We start from the raw sequence: 18,076 nt of genomic DNA, 5'->3' as shown, positions 1-18,076 counted from the left end.
CTTCATCATAGTGACTTCCATCTGGTTACAGGAAACTCTCCCTAAATCCTTCACTAGTTGATGAATTGACTAGCCAAAATCAACATTCGATCAAAATCACTTTCTCTAAAAGTGAATCCTATGAGTCTATACCCAATCCAAATCAATAAGTCAAGGTAACAATTGACCCGATTTTACCTTCAGCTAATCGTACCTTTCCCGAAGAAAGTGAACATGGTACCACTCAAGTTCTTTTTGTTTCTTCAGATTCTAATGAGCTAGGGGACAATCCTCCTATTCCATCAAGACAGGAAGAAAATCCTCCTTCTATCATAACTCCAGGGGTTAATTCTTCCATTTCTATGGTACCCCCTCCAAGTATTTTTTTGGACCCTATTTTAGGTTGGCGGACCTACCTATCATTTTGTGCATGATTTTCGCACATGGATTTGGACGCAATGGTTTTCAGTCCATGGTTTTGGACGCGATGGTTTTCGGTCCATGGTATTGGATTCTTTGGCATGTATAAATATATATTGTAACATTGAAAGGAACTTAATGAAAAATCAAGATGGTAGTCCCGGTTTTACGATCTAGGGGAAAATCTCTGTGTATATGTGTTTTATGTGTTATGCTCTCGCATTATTTATTGTTTGTGTTTTAGAAGTCGTATGTAGGTAATTTCTGTACGGGGTTAAAACCTACATTCCTTCCCTTAATTGGTATGACATATCAGTATCAAAACCATCAGGGAATTTGATGAGTGCTAAGTCTAGTGGAGGCTTAATATTAGCAGGGATTGCATGTAGATGCTATTGAACCTAGTACAATGATCCTAAACTAACTCATTAGGAGCTCTTCTAATGTTATCATATTCAGATAGTATTTGCAGAGGTTTTTTCTTTCTCTCCCATCTATCAATAAACAATCTATGAAAAGCAGCTAAATCTGTAATATTATTAGCAAGTAAACCTTTGAACCATTTCTTAACATCCCTAATTAATGTTTGGGTAAACAACCTCATTTGGACATCAGACTCATCAATCTCATGCAACTCAAAATAGTCAGTCATTTTGTTCACATGTTGTTGGGCAATATATTGACCACTAGCATCAAACAAAAATATTTTTCTTTGGTAACTTTAGGGCATGGCATGGAGCTGTGCTAGTAAAACCAAAGGTGCATATCTATCTGCCATGGATGAGATTTTGGTTTGAATAGGGGCTAAAGTAGTGGTGCTTGAGGAAGGGCTTGAAAAGGATGGAGATGAACTAGATGAGGTTGAGGAGTTTGGTTGGATAGGAAGCTGATGAATAACTGGTTTAGGGGAATGAACTGTGGTGAATATTCTAAGTGAGGTGGTAGTAAATGAAGGTGTATTTACAGTATTTGAAGATTGTGCAGAAATTTCGGAGGCAACAACAGTGAGGGAAGCTAATTCAACTAATTGTTGAAGGTAGGCATCATCTATATGGCTTATGAATGTACAGGTTAAAGCTTCTAGCTTGTCAAAAGTATCCAACACAAGTTTATCTAAATCTGGATGTATAGGATCCTTTTTTGACTCAATAAATTGAATAAAATTAGGGTCTAACAAAAATTCATGAATTGCATTTTCTAATTTAGTTCTAAAAAATGAGAGATCAAATGACAAATCAAATGGAATTTCCTCTAAAGTTGATAATTCCTCGAGGAGTGAATTTGCTTTAACTAACTGGCTACTACTTTCTTAAGTTTCTACCTTTTTTGGTTTTCTTAAAATTCTGTTAGGGTCATCAACTATTATAGCAGGGTTTGGATCTAGATTTTCCCTTGTATAGTGAATCTTTTTGGGAGCTAGAATTTTATTTTTTTAATTGTTTTATGAAACTTTTTAACATCAACTCTAAAATGAACTTAATGGGTATAAGATGAGAATTAATATTTCCTTAAAGTTTTATTACATTGAGGATCAAAGTCCCTAGTATGGTCACCAATATGTTATCACTCCAATATTTCTCTAGAGTTGATTAGAAAGAAATGATTAGAGGTAACCACAAACCTACTTTGGAGATTAGGATCTAGCCTTCCTAATTCTTAGAGAGGGCTCTCTCTTTATGTTTTAACTTTGTTTAGTTAATTGATGTTAGGCTAGTTATGGTTGTACTTGGGTTTTGATTTGGATTTGGTGGTGGGATCACTTACTTAGATGGATAGACGGATGTCTTTTACCATTGGGCTATGGGGTCAAATGTCAAGCAAACAGGACTGGATCAAGTTCTAAAAATAGTGTCTACTGGGAAAGGTAGCTGAGTTACTTCAAATCTCAAGGCTGGATGGTGAAGTTGATTTCAATCAAATCCAAGGAGAAATTTAGGGTTCCTTAGGCCAAATTATCAGGAAATTGAAAGAGGTCAACCGAGATGGGAGAGAAATTAAGGATTCTCAGATCCAGGTATCAGAAGAAAACATATAAATGATCAACTATTCAAAACAGAGTGTACTTAAACAAATTTTGAGATAAAATTTGAGTTAATTCATTCACTTTAGATAACATTTAAGTTTATGAAAACATAAGAAAATAGCAAATTTGACAAAGAAAATACTTCACTGTAATAGCTCAACACATGAATCTTGTAATGTAATCTCTCTATTATTTAGTCTAGTCTGCTGACTTGAAAAATTGGTACAATAACCCTTAGGTTTATGATCAATACAACTCTACAAATGTATAGCAATACACCCTGAATACTTCGAATTATGAAGTATTTATACAAAAATAGTTTACAAAATATCCCAAACTATCTTGGGAATTAATCTAGGAGAAAGAAATATCTTCATGCAAGAAGATAAAGACAAATGTTCAATTGTTGTATGTTGTCCCTATTTATTAGGTTGAGCTGTCTTTATGCTCTGATATTTTGATTTTTATTCTTTGCCTTGCTATTGATCTTCATGGTGGATGTTCTTTTCACTTTGACCTCTCAACTGATACACTTTCATCTGGCTGGCCTGTCATTATCATTTTACTGTGCTTTTTCATCTTTACTATACATTTTATATTTTGACTGTGTATTTCTATAGTAAGTCATTCAATTTCTCCCATGTTCATGCATCTGGTAATATGATATTTACCATTTTCCCATAAATTTCATCTGCCTCCGTGTGCTTGGCAAAAGTGGGTTTATTCACAAAAAGGTGTTTTACCTCATGCTGGAGGTAAAACAAGTTCTCAAAAGTCTAGGATAGGACCTTGCCAGTAGGCATCCCCTTCATGGATGAAGTATTTACCTGATCTATGGCCACTTCTCTAATTCTTCTATTGTAGTCTTCCTGTGGTATTAATTTATCATTTATTATTAAGGTATTTGGTAGACCCTTTTGCCTCAAAACTTCAAACTTAACCATGAATCTATCTATAGCCAGTTGCATAGTTTGGCACTTATCTTCAAGGTTTAGCATTAAATTTATTTTGGTGAGCACCCTTTTTACTTCCAATATTTTACTTGTCCTGTCAGGTATCTCCAATTCTTGCAATTCATACTTATTTTTGAAATTGAGGAAGTGGATGATCCTTGTGGCTTCCTTTGGCATGTCTCCTAGTTCTGTTTTCACTCTCTGTATAGGTTTTGTAGCCTCTTTCAATAAGTCAATTTATTAAAAAATTTACTTGAATGGATGACCAAATATCATTAACAGAGTCAATGATATTGGCCCACAATTGTTCCTTGGCTTGGCCAAGTGATTGCTTCAAAATCAATTCCTTCTTCAATCTTTTTATCCTTTCATTCATCCCGGTTGATTTCTGCACTTCCTCTTTATGCATAATCTGGGCAAGCTTATAGTCAGTCTCTAGGCTAATTATATTTTCCTTTATCTTATTCATATGTGTGGTCTGAATGGACATGTCTTCCATTTCTTTGACCAATTTAATTGCCTCATCACTTGGCTGAGCTGTTGCTTGTTGGTCACTATAATTTCTTATTTAATTAAAACAATCAAGTGCTACATAAATTGTCACCCCAGGGAAGTCTATTTATTTCAAAGGCAATCACACACTGTATATTCTCAATCTCAAAAGCAATCCAAAGTTGTAGTAAAAGTTACACTAATCACACCTTGCTTTGAACAGACTGAAGCTCTACTTTGAATTACAGTAAAAGCAATCTTTCTATTGCAGAATTCAAGATTCAAAGGAAAACAATCATTAGAAGAATCCTTGATTATATTAAGAAACAACAACCTAGGAAAAATGAACCTTTCAGCAACCTGAAAAAGAAAAGACTAACTATGCTGTAACAGAGAATAGGAAACTATTCCCCAAAGTAGGAATCTTCAGCACTTGTCTCTGACTATCACACTTTCATAAACTCATTCTGCAAACAGAATTACCAATCGAAATGATCAACAATTACCTAGGAATGAATTGTATGAAAACGATGCAACAATCAGTTGAAACAGAGTTTCAACAATAGATAGCAGAGTTCTAACAATGCGTAAACAAGACTTTAGTAATACATAACAGACTTTCAGCAATCAATAGTGTTATGGCCTAAATCTACCTCAGGCTAAGAAAGGCAGGTCTAGGGTAACATCAAACCACGCTTAACCTGGTAGCTAGCCCTACCAGGTCAGGAGAGGGCTCTCTCCTTATCAATCTTAGGAAATTTAGTAAATGAGGCTTGAGATTACTAATGTAAAGAATAAATTTATGCTAGGTATATGCTCAGAGGAGCTTGATTGAATTTAATGGAGGTTTGTTGGATCAGATGTGAAAGGCAATTTTGGGTCCGGGGAATGAGCTCAGTTTTGCAGAGGGTTCTGTGGGGTGAGGTAGGAAAATGATTTATTACTTTAAATTAAGTGAAATGGAGAGTATTAAGACTGGTGAAGAGGTCGAGAGGGCATGAAAGTATCACGAATCCTCTTCAAACAGGTGAAAACATGTAAAGCTAAACAAACCCTAGGTAGAGCACCGCAACATCAATGGATTCCACCTTTATACTTGATTCATTTAGTTAGCTGAAAATAGAGAGATGATGGCATACATAAACGCATGATAACTTGAATCACAGAAGAAAAAACAATACTAAATCACCTTGCCACAAGAATCCCAGAAAATACTGCAAACCCTGGTCTATTTCCTTGCCAAACTACAGAGATGAATGTATAATAATGCTCAAAGCATTCACAAGAGTTCAACCTTTACAAATGACTGAAGAAGTAGTAGATATAGGTAACAAACCACCCATTCTAGCCTTCAGGGGTCAAATTCATGAGTTTAGGAGCTGTTTCAACAAGATCTAAACTAAGAACTGAAAAATAGGCGATGGAACAACACGCCTCTAAAACCTAGGAAACTGATTCATTCAGTTCAAAACCACCTATACATGATGTATCTACCTCCATGAGTAAATTTTCATCATTTTTACATAAAATTACATCCATTTACATAAATTTAAATCATGAGTTTTACCATGAGAGAGAAAAAGTCAAATTGAGAAAAAACTAGGCAAAAAACAGAGTTTTTTTAGCAAAAATGGCACTTTTTCATCCTGTGCTTAGCACCACTTTTTCTGTGCATAGTGCGTTTTCCTAGCTAATTTTTGAGGCCTTCCCCTTCACCAATTTTTCTCCAAGTGGGCTTGTTGGAAATTTCTATTTGTATATTTTCTAAAACAAGTGGAATTTTTTAATTTGGTGTCCACTTTCCCCTCCAAAAATTATTTCTTCCAACTCTGCTTCCTGTGTGGCTAAAAAGTGGCAGAGAGGGCATTTTTTAGGCGTTTTTAACCCTTTTGGAGGCTCAAAACTTGTCAAAACTTCCTATTAATTTATGGGTATGCATTATTTTTCACAAGGAATTCAAAAATGTAAATTTTTCCTCCAGAGGAGGTCCCTATGAAAAGCGAGCGTCGGGTGGCACTATGCACCAGCTGAAAAAAAAAAAATTTTTCCTTCAAAATTTCAAATTGCCAAAAAGTGTGCCAAATTTCTTAAAATTTGGCGTGAGTGACCTGCATCAAGTACTATGTTAGGCAAATGAAGCTTCAACTAAGATCTTGATCTTATCTTGCTCTTTCTTGCTCCTCAAAGTTTTCCTTAACTTGGCTTTTAGGCTCATCCTCACTTTGCAAATCTTGTTTCATGCCAAATAGTGATAAGCCATGTGCCTAAAAATATTTTTCTCCTTATTGGATTTCTCAAGCAGTTTCTCCAAGTGCATTTTTTCCCTCTTTAGCCAAGATTCTTGGCCAGCATCAATCTCTTGTTCAAGTGGTGTCAATTTGACTTTCCTCCTCTTTACCGCTTGCCTATTTTCCCTTATGTTTTGCAGCTCCATGATTGTCTGCTTGTCCTCCAACTGCTTGTTCCATTACTCAAGGTAATTTATGATCCACTTAGCTCTTTCAAGGTTAAGAGATAAGTCATGAATTTTAGCTTCTTTTTCTTTGATGATCTCCTTGAGTTTTAATCTTTGGGAGCCCAAATCAGTATCCTCATCCTGAATCAAAATGAAATCTTTCTCCTGACCTTTAGAAGGCCCTTCATCATGCAATGGTTGTTTCCCTTTATCCTGTACTTTCTTTGCTGAAGAATAAGTCAAAACCCCTTTCACCCTGGGTGAAGATAACATTTGCCTATGATCTGATGAAGGAAACAAGACCCCTTCCACCCCAGGTGGAGAGAGTACTCGTTTGGTAGCTGCAAATAATTTCCTTGTGCCTTTTTGATAAGTGATAAATACTGGCACACTATTGGTTTGAGTCTTATAAACTTCTTGCTGACTTGAAGGCCCTCCTGCCTTTTGAAATACTGATGGGGTCACTTGAGGAATTTTGAAAACCTCATGTGAAATGAAATCATCCCATGAAACATTCAACAAACTTAGTTGACGCAAAACAACAATCTTGATCAATGCAAATTGATAAATGTTGTTGTACTGTTGATGAGGAGGTTTTCTTTGCACTAATGTGGTCATTCTCTCAATATTTCTGCATATGAAATAGGGGAGGTTCATCATCCTCACTCTAGTGAAATGCATTAATAGTCTAATATGATAGGTGTATAAGTGAGAAAATCTCCCTTCACAGCTGAAGTATTTGATAATGAGCTTCATGAGTGGAGCATATGTGTCTTGTAAGTATATGAAAGGAAAGACCCTACTGATTTGCTTCTAATAACTAGCCTTGATATAAGGCTCATAATTCTCTTTGTCCACAAGTTGTCCTTTGTTCCACTATTCACCCACATTAGGAATACATGTTGCTTCAGCTATAGTTTCAGGTGTCAAAGTGAAGGTAACACCTGCTAAATTGACCTGGCCATTATGAAGATGAAGGACAAATAGTCTAGCAAGCTCATGGTGGTATTTCACCCTTTCCACCATCTCACAAAACTGGTAGCAAGACTAATGTTTGAAACATTCTACTGCAAGAGGACAAGCCAATAATTCTGTGAGTGTAGTGGGCTCCTCCCGGATGTGTTTTCCTCCCTTATGTGGCTTTCTTGGTGCATGAATCCCCTGGGAGAAATCACTCACAGTTTATTCATCCCTTTCATAAGCTAAATTTGTTTCCATATTTGCCACCGTTTGGTGTAGAATGATGAGTATGAAGAGATTTTATATCAAGAATAGGTGACTGCTGTGTGATGAATGGGACTGATGAATGAAGGATTTTATGCTAACTGTAGGGTTATTAGGGAGTGATAGGGTTTGGGAATGCAGATTGGGGTTTGGGGAATAATAGGAATTTGTTAGGGTTTTAGGTTTTGGGGATAGGGGGTAGGATGAGTGTAAATGAGAGAGGGAAAGGGAAATGAAATTTGGGAAGTGTAGTAGAGGGAAATGTGAAAATGATGTAGGGGATTAAAACAACAAGAAAGACAAAATTGCAAACCCTAGACAGTTTTTGTAATGTAACTGTGCAGCAAACTAGGGTTTAATTTTGCACCTATTAAAACACCATTGATGAGGACTAAAACTCTTGCAATGGCAATTTAGGATGTTTTACTTACTTGGATGAGTAAAGTTTGCAAAAATTTGGAGTTTGTCAAGGTCATTTGAGTGAAATTATGGCTAGGTAGACTGGTGCGCCATGCCAACACACAGGTGCACTGTGCCCAACAAGTGCATCGTGCCAGTTCAAGTTTCAGTGCAATTTTTGTGCTCTATGCGCCTCATCGAGTAGGTGCGCCGCACCAAGAAGAATTCAAACTTTTGCTGCGATTTTTCTCTCTTTACCTCAAAAACGTGATTTTCACTTGTTCACTCTCTCTTTTGGCACAAATGAAGTATATAACACAAGAAACACTTTATATACAATTGACTTTAATTTTTTCATTTAGAAAACCCACTTTCTAAAGTTTGCTTTTCACTTTGTTCTTTCAAACTCTGTTTTGTAGTCTGGCTCTCTTTTTGACATTTGATGGACTAATGCTTGGATTTTCTTGTCTTTTTTGCAGGAGCTGGAGTACAAGAGTTTGGCAAGGTGACCCAGGGCTACATTTTCGGACTTTTTACATATAGGAAAATTAAAATTACATGAAATTTTATACATAAAACATAAAAACTCTGTTTTTCCTCAAAACAGGGTTTTGCGGAAAAATCAATCACTGAGAATGTCATTATTGAAATTTTTGATGCTGAGACCTTATTAGACCTCCTCATGTGCCTGCTGCCCATTATTGAGCTTTTACAAGACTATGATGAAAAACCCTAAACCTAGTGAGACCTAAAACTCTAAAAATGGCTTTTGCAAATGTAAAGACAGAAAATGACTGTAAATGACCTGAACTTGTAAAACTAGGCCAACAGGTAAAGACCAGGAGGGAAAATTGATAAATATCCACTACCATCAGATGATCCATGACCTAATGGAATGCAGCTGATTGGATGAGACACCTAAAAATGCATGCAACAGGAGAATTTTTATCACTGATAGAGGGATGAAGATATCAACACTAACATTGTTAGTTCCAGTCTTCGCAGCCTGTCACCAGGGATCAACATGACCTCTTACTATGTCTAGCTTTGTTAGATGTCTTGCACATGATATTCAACACAAAACATGTCATAAGTGTGTCCATCAGAATAATCTCGGAAAAATATTTCCAACGGTATATCACACTCCCGTAACCGGCTCCCAGATTAGCAGATATGATTGAAATGAATGAGTGATTCTTGGTTATGCATGTTTTGAGGTCAGTTGCTGCATACAATGACAAGTTTAGTACAAAATCAGTTTCTGAAATAATGGTAAGGAATTTTTCAAAAGTGAAAGATTATTTTGTTCATCACATACCAAATAACAAAAACCTCCTTCATTTTATGCACAGGTGCTACTATGTGGGAGATATACAGTGATATTTGGAGCCTACATTAAAACAAATCAAATTTTTCATATTTTTTACTGTTTTAGTTATTTTAGTGCGGTGCCATTTTACAACAGATGGAAAGTAATTTTACAAAACCAAAGGAGGTTTTTGTTAATCATGAGCCATATAACAAAAACGTCTTTCAGTTTATTCACAGGTGTCATGAATTGGGATATGTGACTAGATCTTTACAGCTCATTTTCACAGATTTAAATTTTTAATGATTTTCTATTTTAGAGATGATTTTGTGGCACCGATTACAAGACAATGGAAACTAATTTCCATATTTTTAGAGAGGTTTTTCTCCAAAATGAATGTATCCACAAAAACCTCTTTCATTTTTGTAACAGGTGCTATTTTTTAGGAGATACGAGTTCATCTTCAACACCTAGTTTCAGAAACCCAGTCCAAGTTTAATGTAACTGATTCTATTTTGAAGAAAATGGTTGAGCTCAATTCCCTTAGTAAAAGGATGAGAAAATGTATATATTTTATGAATTTCATAGTGTAGGGGTTGGAATTTGGCAAAATTTTGGACTCTTGTGAATTCTTTGAGCACTGTTGTACATCATCTCTGTAGTTTGGCAAGGAAATAGACCATGGTTTGCAACATTTTGTGGGATTCTTGTGGCAAGGTGACTTAGTATTGTTTTTTCTTCTATGATTCAAGTTATCATATTTTTATGTGTGCCATTATCTCTCTCTTTTCTGCTTAACTAAATGAATCAAGTATAAAGGTGGAAATCATTGATATTGCAGTGCTCTACCTTAAGGTTTCATTAGTTTTACATGTTTTCTACTGTTTGAAGAGGACTCATGACACTTCCATGCCCTCTCCAACTTTTCACCAGTCTTAAGACTCTCCATTTCACTTAATTCAAAGTACTAAAGTATTTTCCTACCTTGCCCCATAGAAATCTCTACAAGACTGAGTTCATTCCCCGGACCCAAAACTGCCTTACACATTTGATCCAGCAATCAACCATTAAATTCAATCAAACTCCTTTGAGCATATAACTAGCCTAAAATTAGTCTTTACATCAGTCATCTCAAGCCTCATTTGCTATATTTTCCTGAGATTGACAAGGAGAGAGCCCTCTCCCGACCTGGTAGGGCTAGCTACCAAGTTAGGCGTGGTTTGATTTTACCCTAGACCTGGCTTTCTCAGCCTGAGGTAGATTTAGGCCATAACAAATAGCAGAGTTCTAACAATGTGTAAGCAAGACTTCAGTAATGCATAATAGAGTTTCAGCAATCGATAGCAAAGATCTAACAAGGCATGAATGAAAACAATAATTAACACACTACAGAAACTAATGGGTGAATCTTGTGAGGAAGGTGGGCCCTCTCCTTCTCATAAGATTCCCCAGGAATGAAAGGGAACTAAGAAGAAATGCTCAAAATGATCTTTTATTCATCTGTCCAATGTAGCAAGTTACAATATCAAAAGTAAACACGCTCCTCCTTTGTAATTTCCTTCTAGCTAAACCTTATGTATTCTGTCGTAATCCCCCTAACGATGATTTCCCTTCTTATTTAAAGAGGAGAATTCTCTTAATACAATTAAGCATATGATTACATGTGTACATATAAATCCTATTCTTAGTCTGATCTAATCTTCTATGCTGGAATAGGTGTAATGCCCCACTTAAATCTTATCCTATAAATTTTGTTAATATTTACATTATCTGAAAATATTGAGAAATATTGGTCTAATATAAATTTATGATTTCCATTATTCAAATTCCCCACTTACCTTCTCAAATTGAATATTATGTAGGATATGGTCTCCTTCCATTATTTCATAATATATGTATTCATTTCACATTCCCCAATGTACACTCACATTTACTTGGGAGAAGACATAGTCCTCTCCATCTTATCATCAATATATATTTATTCATTTCACATTCCCCAATGTACCCTCACATTTACTAAGGAGAAGACATGGTCCTCTCCATGTAAGTACATTTCACATTCCCCAATGTACCCTCTCATTTACTTGGGAGAAGACATAGTCCTCTCCATCTTATCATCAATATATATTTATTCATTTCACATTCCCCAATGTACCCTCACATTTACTAAGGAGAAGACATGGTCCTCTCCATGTAAGTACATTTCACATTCCCCAATGTACCCTCACATTTACTTGGGAGAAGACATAGTCCTCTCCATCTTATCATCAATATATATTTATTCATTTCACATTCCCCAATGTACCCTCACATTTACTAAGGAGAATACATGGTCCTCTCCATGTAATTACACTTCACATTCCCAAATGTACTTTTCAGATTTACTTGGGAGAAGACATGATCCTTTCCCATTAAATTCTCAGTTTTATATTCATGTCAAATTCCAAATGTACTCCTAGCTTAGAAGAGAAGTCAACCAAGGATGGGTGAGAGTTAATGACATTAATGAGAGGTGGTTGAGGAAAGAGGGTATAAAAAGGGAAGGGGGAAGGAAGAAAAGGGGGAGTTGGAGTTTTTCTTAGGATTGTGGGGATTGGTTGTGATTGTTTGGCCTTGTTATGATTTTTGGAGACCTTGGAAACCTGTGGAGGTTTCTTGGGTTTGAGAGGAGGAAAGTATCATTATCTAGTTTTGCATATTCTTCTTGAGGACACACTATATCTGGTTGGACTTGGGCACGGAGGGCTAGGGAACCTGTGGAGGTTTCCTGGGCTAGGAATTTATTTCCTAGTTGGCTGAGAGGTAAATCCAGTTGGGTTGGTCAGAAGGATTGTTCAACTGGAGCTATCAGACAAAGGTATCATCATCAATCGCCGGAACAAGTATTTTCCATGGACTACTCTTGTTAAGTTGATATCAATGGAATGCTCACCTTAATTTATGTTGCTTATGATAAAATGATTAGATGTTAAATGTTTAAAGCTATGTGGAAAGGACAGCAAACTCCTTTTATTATTTATAAAGTAACAGTAAAATAGATGTGTTAGTGTATAACGAAATAGAGGCTCTAATAATAGGAAACAGGTCCTTACAATAGGATATTATGATCTTCCGTAGCAAAATGTTTTTATAGTGGTTGTAATGGTGTTGGCTTTGAGGTACAACTATTGCGGCGAGTGTAACAACTCCTTTAATTATCTTTTCTTGTTATTGTTGTATATGAAGCATTGTTTTAGCATCACAAATCATGGATTGTTTCAACATCGCAAATTACAGACTTTTTCAACATCACAAATCACGGACTGTTTCAGCAACAGGATTTGTGTACTATTTAACTGTTTCAACAATGTGGTCTTCAAGCAGGAACGATATATTAACTACAGCCTTCAAACTGTTTTAGAAACTATATATTTCTGATTAATGGCTAAGTATGAAAGTAATGTAAAATTACATGTAAAACAAATTAAACATATAGCAAAGAGAAGAAACGTTATATACCTTTGGAAAAATAGATTAAGGTGATAATGTAGGCTTAAATATGAGCGGGAAAAGGATGTAATGATAGCAAAAAGTATGAGCAAAAAGGTACATTATAGGGTCCTAACATCCCCCCCAACTAAAAAGGTTGCATGTCCTCAGGCAACTTCAATCTGATTCAGAATTCAGATACTGACTCTTGGCGTGCAAATTACTTAAGCAGTAGTTGTAGAAAGTACTGTTTGTTGGAGCTCTGAATCCTTGAATATATTATAGCCTTTGCCAGGCCACTGCTTCAACCTTCTTGGGAAACCTATGATGAGCCTGATACTTCTCTGCTGGCATCCACAGAATGGGAAAATGGAATTGATAACCTATCCAATTTTCACTGCATTGCTGGACACATTTGATGTAACTGGGTACTCGAAAGATTTCTGTTTCAAGATTGGTAGGACTAAAGGGACTGTGCTCCTGCCTTTCCTCAGAATATTGTTGCCAAAAAATGTTATTTGCCTTTAGGGAAGCAGTCTCTTTGGATTTAATAAATTGTTGACAATCTTGAAGTACTGTTGTTTGTAGTTGTCGCATATGTTGAATCATCCCTGGTTTCTTCAGAAATTGATAATATTCTGCAACAAAGGTGGCAGTGTTCTATAGTTCTAGCCATATCCAAAGGAGACAATTATCTTCATTATGCTTGGAAGCTAGAAAAGCATTCTGCCACGTAATTTGGTTGGCAAGAAAGGAGGCGAGTGTCCGAATCTGGATATCACCAACAAGAGGATTAAGATTAAGCTGTCTGTCCTCAGGAATGGCTTCATTATGAAGATATAACTCACATAGTAGATGATGATCACTAGTAGAGGCTTCTACAAAATTTTGAACAAAATCTACTGGTTTGAACACTGCATAGGGTCTTCAATCTTTGATTACTTTCATCTGAAAGAATGCAAGTCATTCTGTAAGGAAAAGAGAGTAATTTAGGGATGGTTTCCTAGCAGCCAACAATTTTTGTACCAAGTTGAACATCAGGAGCAATCTGCTTTTTAACTCCTCATTCTACTTCTTATGAGCATGAGATGCTTGGAGTGTTTGATCCAAAGCTTCCAAGTTTGAATATATGTGGTTCAGCCAAAGTAGTTTGTGCTCCTACAAGATTTTGTGCTATGTAATAGCAGACTCCTTTTTCCATTTGTTCATTATTACCTACTCATTCCATGGTTTAGTTTGTGTTCCAGCATTGCGAGTGGTAGGCTGAGGTAGAGTCTGAGTAGATTGATCAAGAACTTCAGATTTAGTTCCTTTAAAAGGAAGAGTTTGAGTAGAGTTACTAATAAAAATAGGAGCTTCAGATTTAATAGTTGCTATAGGCCAGGGTTCCTGTAGATTATCTTCGATTTTTGGAATTTTTGAAGGTCCTACTAGTTCTTGTGTAACAATAGGGCATTCCTCTTTTTTAACTATAAAAGACGTAGGTGCAGGGGAAGCTCAAGGCATTGGGATTTGAAACACTTTGTAGCCTACTTGATCATAAATATCCCCACATTGCCTGCACATATACTCTCTAAACTGATCATCTTTTGTGTTTTTCTCTTCCATGGTCGATGCGGAAGCTAAGGTATACAAATTAAGTTCGTTGTCATAGGCTTCCTTTGCCATTACCAGCTCTTTCTTATGAGCTTCTAGTTCTGATCTTAGAAACTCATTCTCTTGTAAGAGAGAAGCCATTGTTGGTTCTGGTTGTTGATCTGTCATAAGTGTATCAAGAGGGCTGACTATTTCTTATGTAACGGTCATAGCCTCAGTAGCTAGTTCTTGTGGAGCAGCTACAAAATCAACAGCTAATTCTGGTGTTTCACCTACTTGATGTAAATAAAATAGTGTTGCAGCACCTTGGGCATCTGATTCTTGTATAGTGGGAACATCATCAGTAGCTGGTTCTTGTGTTTCAGCTGTTGAATGAGTAGCTGGTTCTTGTGTGACAGCTACTAAATGAGTAGTTGGTTCTTGTGTAACAGCTACTGAATGAGTAGCTGGTTCTTGTGTGACAGCTACTTGATGTGAAGAAAATAATGTTGCAGCACCATGAGCATCTGATTCTTGTATAGAAAAAACAAAATCAACAGCTGGTTCTTGTGTTTCAGCTGTCGCTGGTTCTTGTGTAGTAGCTACTGAATGAGTAGCTAGTTCTTGTGTGACAACTACTTGATGTGAAGAAAATAATGTCGCAACACCCTGGGTATTTGGTTCTTGTGTTTTAGCTATTGTATGAGTAGCTGTTTCTTATGTGACAGCTACTGAATGAGTAGCTGGTTCTTGTGTAACAGCTACTTGATTCAAAGAAAATGATGTCGCAACACCCTCGATATCTGGTTCTTGTGTAACGGGAACAAAATCAGCAGCTGGTTTTTGTGTTTTAGCTGTAGCTAGTTCTTGCGTAGTAGCTATTAAATGAGTAGCTAGTTATTGTGTGATAGCTAGTTGATGTGAAGAAAATAATGTCGCAGCACCCTGGGCATCTGGTTCTTGTGTTTCAGTGCCCATGGGTGAAATAGGTGAAAATTCCAGGATTTGGGAGGGTGGAGGTGTATGGGCTTTTAGCAAAATGGGTTGGGGGTTTAGGGTAGTGGCAGTAGTTGCTACTTTGGTTGAAGCCCTCCTTCGTCTTCTAGGTAAAAAGGTAGGAAAAGTAGTAGTTTGCTTCTTTCTTTTGCGAGTGGGCTTTTCCTCAGTGATGAAGCAGGGAGGGTTATCAGGTTTATCTGCTTGAGAATCATCACTAGGGATATGAACAGTAGGAGTAGATGATTCAGGTAAATTGTGGGGTGGACTTGGTATGGTAGGAGGGTTAATTGGATCAATTGGATCTGTAGGCAGATTAATAGGTATTTCTGGAGGGTCAGGAAGGTTTTGTGGTTTCTCTTCATGAGGGTGTCATGCGGAAAGAGTCAATTTTGCGGACAAGACCGACCTCCCTAGAAGCTAAGGCTTTCTAGTGACAAACAAGACAATCAAGCACTATCTTTCCCTAAACATGCATTTAAAATACAAGCAACCAGGTGTTTAAATCATACCTTTAGTCCAACACTGTTTGTAGCAGCCAAGCCTCTCCAATCCAGATGAGCTCCTCCTTCTCTTTGAAACCTGCATTCACTAACAAGCAAACGATTACATAGCACCTGAATAACTCATATAATAAAACATATTCATCATAAAGACCAAGGAGTATATGAAACAAATTATATATAACAACTTGTTGAGAAAAATGAACTTAATTGTATTAATTGGAAACAAAAGAAACCATTACAACCAGTGCCTTGGTGTTGTGCAGGTCCCTCCCAGGGTCCAGCAAGAGTTATCCTTTACTTTGATCAGCTCACCCACTTCCAAATGAATCTAAGAAAGGATGGGAATCTCTTCTCTCAAGCTCTATAAGGGAGTCCTAATTTCAGCAGCATCTACCCTTAGGAATGTTCAGCTTTCAACCTCCCCTCCCTCTGGCCCAATGCCTATATTTATAATGCTTTGGAGGAAGTTAATCAGGTCCACCATCAATGGGATAAGCCCCTCTTTCAATGGGACAGCTCCCCTCTTGATGGGATAAGTTCCTCTTTCATAGGGATGCATGAACCATCTGGAGGCGCTCAATACACATCAAACCATCTTCTAGAATGCTCTAGATTTGACCACAAGTAACTTTTTTGAAGTGAAACTCGTGCCTTTTGACCTTTACAGGAGTACGCACCCACCCCTTTACAGACAAAGCGTACAAGTACGCAGGTATTGTGAACTTGAGGTGCGTACACGCAGGTAAGGTTAAGAGAAACTACGTAACCAGAGTTAATTGACTTTTTAAGGACTTTCTCTCTTTCTTGGAGTTTGACATGAGGAGCAGAGGTATAAGACTTGCCAAGGAGGATAGTATGACAGTTGATGGAGCCATACCGACTGCAAATAGTCATGGTGACAAATTTTAGTGTAACAGATTGCCCCCTAAAGTGTGAAGCCTGTAGTAGATTAGGGTTTCATATCATCTAGGAATGGTGAAGTACTTTATCATTTCAAGGATTATCTTGTGGAGATCGCAGTCAGAAACTGCAAAATTCAACACAAAATACATATATAAGATCATATCATCGCTGAGGTAGGCATTCCCATATTCAGATTGAAAACTTTAACTAACAAACTAACTACTGCTCTGATATAGGAATGATTTCGCAGTACATCATAATCATAGACTCATGTAGACACAGTATGGACGCAGCCATCTGTTTATGATTAGTCTACTATATAATGAATACAAAATTCCTCGCAGCCTGGATGGTGGAAACTAGATCCAGGGTCTTCATTTCTACTTCCCGAAATAGTACGATTCTATCCATGTGAATAAATGAGTTGATGTCGAATCATGGTAGAAACCACTTGATTACCAGTCGATGATGTAAACTGTTAACAAGTGTGAGAGAGACCACCAGTGATGTCAATGGTTCTCAAAGTACCCAGTACAATCCATGAGATGTGAATGAATGTGTTGATGTCGAGCATATCACGGAATCCTTCGATCAAAATTCAATGATGTAAACCGTCGTCAAAGGCGAGAAACCTTCCATTGATGCATGCAGATTTCAAGGTACTGACGATTTCTAGGTCATCTTTCTAGATAATGTGCTGATGTCGATAGGAAGCGACCCGTTGCAGGCAAGCCCACAACACGAAATCATAGTTCAAGTTGAAGAAATGTAGTTGTAAGGACTGACTCAGGGATGGTAAAGATGGATGACAAGTATTTTGTAGATGAATGGTTTATTTGCAGTGACCTCTTGAACACATAACGACACAACTGGTGACAATTGACCCAAAGTTAATACCCGGAACCGGCTGAAAATTTTCAATGTGGTTTGATCAACTATTAGGCAAAAGATTTCCCAACCCAGGTCAATGAAAAGTGTCGTGTTCAAGAGTGGTGATAAGGTTTTTCTGAGACAAAGGATAACAAATAGGCTCATTTTTCTCTCTTTTCCCCCACCATTTTTGGCAAGTACCTCTTTATTTTTTACAAGCTTGAGGAGGATAACATATGCTTGATTATAAGCTCATCCTTCGGATGAGTCCAACTTAGTTTAGATTCGAACCCTAAGAAGGAGTGGTCCGTTCCTATTTGTAATCGAACAGGTCCTTTACTGTGAAATTTTAACGAGTCTAGTATAGGAGAAACTCGGCATTTTTCAATTTTAGAGAGTCTGAAAAAACTTAAGAAAACTCTAGGGTTGACCTTTTTCGTAAATTTGTGTCTCCCAAGCCCGAAAAAGTATAAAATAATACTTGAGAGAACCGCTTGATCTTTT

This window comes from Pinus tabuliformis, chromosome 5_1 (assembly GCF_031772625.1).
Source record: "Pinus tabuliformis cultivar Carrire ecotype Pingquan chromosome 5_1, CPIR1, whole genome shotgun sequence".
Taxonomy (NCBI): Eukaryota; Viridiplantae; Streptophyta; class Pinopsida; order Pinales; family Pinaceae; genus Pinus; species Pinus tabuliformis.
The sequence above is the reverse complement of the archived record's forward strand: the minus strand, read 5'-3'. Positions refer to the sequence as shown.